The sequence below is a fragment of the Lagenorhynchus albirostris genome, chromosome 18 (assembly GCF_949774975.1).
Source record: "Lagenorhynchus albirostris chromosome 18, mLagAlb1.1, whole genome shotgun sequence".
Lineage (NCBI taxonomy): Eukaryota > Metazoa > Chordata > Mammalia > Artiodactyla > Delphinidae > Lagenorhynchus > Lagenorhynchus albirostris.
In genome coordinates, this window is record NC_083112.1 from 66649499 (window position 1) to 66655498 (window position 6000).

At 39.9% G+C, this 6000-nt stretch overlaps 1 pseudogene; it reads left to right on the forward strand.

Annotated features, from left to right (window-relative positions):
• LOC132508735 (large ribosomal subunit protein eL8-like) overlaps positions 1-2269 on the forward strand; it is a 138530-nt pseudogene extending 136261 nt beyond the window's left edge.
• Positions 2270-6000: the final 3731 nt, after the last annotated feature.

Below are 6000 nucleotides of genomic sequence, written 5' to 3' on the forward strand. Positions count from 1 at the left end.
GATAAAGAACACAGCTACCACCAGTTCTGCTAATGAGATGTGTCTTCCCCATGTGGGAAAAGACAACCCTGGGAGTTTCTCCCCCATCTCTGGGAGGCTCATGCTCCCCGGCCTTCCTCCCACACTTTTCTACCTGGCATCCTTCAGGTCTAGAAATCTCCATCCTGCCCTCAGTGCGCACCACTGCTGCTTCCCACATTATGGGCATTCAGTTCATTCACCTATGAACTGAAGTCGGAATAATGGCATTTAGAATTCCACACCGATTTGCTATTAAAAGGGATCTAGGCCCGTGCCCCTTGGGAACAAGAGTTGATTTTATAGGTTACCATGAATATATCAGTACTGAATTAATTTAGAATTTCCAAAGTTTAAAAAAATCAGATCTTTCAAATAACTGTGACCACAACCATAAAAGTCAGACCACCAGATTAAGAGACAATAATCAAGGAGTGGTAGTGATGATTTTCAATCCCACAGAGTCTCTTACACAGCAAAAAGAGTCTGAGCTGAAAACAAGATTTATACATTACCTATTTCCGTGTTGTTTTTCCTCAGACACCACCTGGGCAGCTGACCTATTTCCCTGTCAGAAGCAATGACATGAGGCTTTATGTGATATTTTTCTACATCTGTAGGTTTGAAAATAAACAATTTTGAAAACCTGCAGCTCAGCACTTGGCATTTTACCAGAACTTTCCCAACTCCCAAAAGCCAAATCTGTTTTTTATTCCACTATGGAGTACCTCGTTTATCTTTCTAGGAGAAAATATAATAAAAACTAGAAAATTTGGTTCAGAGGATATATAATGGACACTTAAAACAATCATATAACAATAGTTCTTATGAAAAGCATATCAGGCCTAGGTTTATTTATATATATGTATACATATATATATATAATATGTAGATAGATTTGTATTTATATTATCTATGTATATATAAATATATATAGATAGGTATATTATATACAGATATATTTATATAATCTATTGATATATATATAGAGAGAGATATATATATATAGTCTATATATAGAGAGAGAGAGACTATATAGTCTACTGCCCCAATTTTTATTCTTTTCTATCTCTTCATTAGTACATTAATAAGAGGTTGGGTAAGAGAGAGCAACAGAGCTAAAACAGAGACAAAAGACCAGTCTCTTAGTACAATTACTTACAGAATCCTGAGGATAAATTTCATAGTATAGCTAACATCATACCTTTATTCAAAGGGGACAAAAAGGGCTGGTGCTGTCTTTATAGCACATGAAAAATTCATTTTTTCTCAGCAAAAAGAAAAGTGATAAAAATTGATTTGATCTGCTCCTTTCAATTAAGAAAAAAATCTACTACGGTGGAAACATTCAATATTGCGGTCATATTACAAGTGTTGAAATCTAGAAGTACAGATTTAAACTGCCCTTGAGTGGTCAGATATATTTCTCTAAGAATAAGTTGGAAAAGCCCCGTACAAATGTAAACCATCATGTGACTTGGTGGCAAAAGGCCTGACACGGGACCTGTTGATTTGAAACATGTATATATGTATTATGTTGACCAAAACTTTAAATGCTAGCAAAATGTTTTAAAGTGTTTAAGTCACAAGCCAATTATCATTTCCAGGTAGGCCTGCAAAATGGGGCACGCAACTGTTTGTGCCATCCGCTTTGTCAGTGGCAAAGGCTCTCCTCCGTGAGTGTCCAAAAGGGGCCCCCTTTGGTGAAACAGTTCACCCAGGCCTTGGGGTGGGAGGGGTCCAAATGGCTACTCAACTGCTTAAGCTGGCCCACGAGCCCAGCCCAGAGACAAAACAAAAGCAGGAGCTGTTGTCCCAGCTAGGAGAAAGCCACCCACGAAGGGGAAGTCCCCACTGAGACCACCTGTCCTTTGAGCAGGTGTTAATGTTGTCCCCACCTTGTGGAGAACAAGAAGGCTAGGAAGGTGGCAATGGCACACTTGTGGACCCCACTGAGCTCACTGGCCTCCTGCCTGCCTTGGGCCATGAAAGGGGAGTTCCCGAGTTCATTCTCAAGGGAAGGGCCAGGCTGAGATGTCTCATCTTCAGAAAGACTCTTCGCACAGGTTAACTCGGAAGACAGAGGAGCTCTAGCTAAGCTGGTGGAAGCTATCAGGACCAGTTATAATGACAGATATGCAGAGATCCACCATCACTATGAGGCAATATCACAGGTCCAAAAAAAATCTGTGGCTCTCATTGCCAAGATGGAAAGGCAAAGGCTAAAGATCTTGCCACCAAACTGGGATAAAAGCACAATGCTAACTTTTCTGTACATAAAAATACAAATTATCCTTCAAAAACCTCAGCCTCATAACAGTATCTTCACTCTCCAAATTCCCATAGTGCTACTATACCCTAGAACACACAAACTCACGCATGTTGTTTTTTAAATTGAGTTAATGTGAGTGATGTGTCTTCTCTAAGTTATAATTTACAATTTATAATCTCCTCAAGTCTAGAAAACGTTCTTTGTTGCTCCACCTTGTATTTTAGTTACTTGGTACCTGTCCTAAACCTCTCCTACCAGACTATAAGTTTATTGAAGGGAGGAAGTGTATGCTACTCATCTTTGGGCTGAACGGATTTAGGACTAAGATCATTTTGTTGTTGATGTTGTTGTTTATATCGTCAAAGCTCCTAGGACAGTTCTGCTCACCCAGTAAGAGCATGGCAGCAAATGAGCAATGCCTAAATAGGGCCCCCAGGAACGCCACCATGTGACCACATCTACATCAGATATCAATCTCCCTGCCTCTGGGATTATCTCAACACTACAAGTGGTGAATGGGTTAGTAGTTCTATCATGGTTGTAAGACTTATAAGAATCAGCATCACACTAGCCTGAGCTATAGTAACAAATAAATGCCAAAATTTCAGTGGCTTCTCAAAGCAAAAGTTTCTTTCCGATTTATAAAATGTCTGAAGCAGCTGCTCTCCTTGACATGGTGACTCAGTGATGGAGGCTGCCTCCCTCTGTGACTGCTCTATGTCAAAATGGTCACCACCAAAGGGAAGAAGATTATGGAAACCTAGACTTGTTTTTAATTGCCTTGGACCAGAAGTGACAAAAGTCCCTTTTGCTCATGGCCCATTGGCCTAATCTAGACACCTGGCCCCAAGTCAATTAAAAGGGAGACTGAGAATTAGGGGAGTCCATGGAATATTTGATGAGTATTGCTGGCTCTGCCATACAACTGAATTTAAAAAATGAACCAGGGGATCAGTTAAGGAACGCCACTTATGCAGAGAGATGTCTGTACCCACAAGGTACACGACAATGATGTAATGTTTCATCGTATCATTGAAAGAAGAGCTCCACCATTTTTATATACAATATGATCTAAGTTTATGCATTTACTTTTACCATTTTCTGGGAAAGCAAGTCCAATAAGAAAATGTGTTTTCTACTTCATATAAAGCAATGAGGTGTTATGATTTGGCTTTGGAAGAAAGTTCTTAAAATAATATATCAGGCTCATCTGTTGAGGCCCTTCTGCTGCAGCTATTGCCCAGTTTGCTATCTCTTATAATAGTAACCAGCTTTGAGGCCAAAATAAACCCTCTAGTTGTTCTCTAGAACACCCCATCTGCCTCATCCTTCAACACAAGTAGTGCTTCCAGAGCTCTTAATGGCTATGTCAGTGCACACTATAAATCAATTGTCACGTGGCTTCATTCCATCCAGGCTAAAAAGACGTGCTCATTTTGTCTCTGTTGTAAGAATACTTGAATTTTTTAAATTTCATACAGCAATTTTCTTCATATCACTAGCTTAAAGATCATCTTTGGGATGGTAAACAAAAATTCTCTAAAAACATTCCTTTAGGATCAAAATAATACCAGAAGAGAATAATCACCAAAAAAAAAAACAAAAATAAGTTTTGCATCTTTTAACAAATGCGTTTATTCTATTTATATGTACACAATAATCATGATAGCCCTTTTCTTCATTCACTAGGGGAAAAAAAGGAAAAGACCTATTTTGTGTAACTTATAAATAATATTTTTATAACTTATAATTCTGATAACTCCTTAAAGGCTGTGACCAAAAAAAAAAAGGTTTAATAATTACATTGGTATTCTCCCAATATTAGAAACGTTTTGAAATACAAAGGTAAAAACAATCAGAGAATGACATGAAGTCACCCTTTTTCCTCTTATTCTCCCTAGAGATACAAATGGAATTTCTGTTCTTCTAGAATCTCTCCCATGTGTTTTATTATGGTATCACATTCAAATCAAAGAACTAAGGCTGGGAAATGCCAACAGCTGGCAAAGGTACCAAACAGAAGTTATTCTCTTCCTGAAATTTTTGCAATCAGGAACGTTAAGAAATGATTACCCAGAATCAGAGCAAGGTGAACACACACACACACACACACACACACACACACACACACACACACACACACACACACACACACACACACACACACACAGTCTAATTTAACATGTATACCCTACAAAAAATGTCCAATATGTCTATGTGGTCTCTTATTTTTTTACTTGATTCACTCACTGTATCAGTTCAGATGCTTTGGTGTTAATTGGAGAAAACAGAATCCGCATTGTCTTAAAAAATAGGGAATTAATTGACTCATGTAATTACTAAGTCTAGAGCAGTGCCTCCCAAACTGTCAGTGGTGAAGGACATTTGGTGGTGATGTATTGTTTTTTTTTTTTCAATCCAGTGCAGATTGCTACATGGTCCTAATGCACAAGACTTGTACACAGATGGCACTGCTTGCAACTCTTCTCTTTGTTGGACAGCACTCAAACTGGTCAACTACACAGATTCACTGGTCACACGTTGAGCTGTCATGGCAATGTCAAATCACTACAAACGTTTCTAAACATTTACTCTCAGCTTCCTTATTTATGTCATCGCAGAATGTAACAAACAGTTCACCCTACATTCTGAGTACCACTGCGCTAGAGAAAGGGCAGGCATCAGCTTGATTCCTGCTCCATTGCACTGACATTCTCTAGGTTGCCCTCCTCTGTGTTCCAGCTGCTTTGGGGGCTGGTCTGGCGCTGTATGCAGGGGTTCCAGTCTATATATGACAACATCCAGGAGGGAGAGAGGGTCCCTTCAAGAGGAACCAAAAAGAGCAAAGGAGATCTGTCTCAGGAAGCCCTAGAAAATTTTCCACACATCTCATTGTCTTTAATTGAGTCACATGCCTGTTCCTGAACCTATCACAGTCAAGAAAGATGGCATTACTCTTGGAGCAATTAGGCCCACTCCTGGAGCTGGGGGGGGGGGCTCCATTCCTGGGGCACATGGGTTGCATGGGAGAAATAGTCTTAGAAATAAAATTGGGTTTGTGTGGTAAAGGATGGAGGGAGGAACGGATGCTAAGTAGGCAGTCACCAATGTCGGAAGCATCTGAGCTACACTATTTGCATAATTAATAGTCAAGTGAAAGGTGTAATTAAATAATCATTAACAGTAGCTATGTATTGGGCTTGGGCATGCAGAGTGCCTGGCCTGCCCTAAAATTCCAAGCACCTGGGGAAGGGACTTTGTTGACTCAACTCTCTCTAAACGTCTGTGGCCAAGAGACAGGATTTCATAGAATAAATCTGGCTGCTTAAGAGAGAAGGTGTTTAAGGGATGGGGCGTGTGGAGGGCCACCCTGATGGATTTGGGGGAGGGAATTTCCCCCCGGGAATGGGAAATCGTGTGAGCTGGACAGATGCCACATAAAGTGTGTCCTGCAGCAACTTAAAAACTAACTCCATAACTCCCTGTTCCTTAACTTCCTTCCAAAAAGTACAGTATGGGAAAAAAGGGGGAAAAAAGAGTAACTTTACAATAGAAAAACCTGACCAACACTCCTTCAGCCAGATGATCAAGGTCAACATCAATAGTCATAAACTGTTAATTAGTAGGTAACCTTGATATGATGTGATGAAGATGGTGCTTTATCTCTGTGATCTTCCCAGGATCCGCACACCCCAGTAAACTCATGAGAA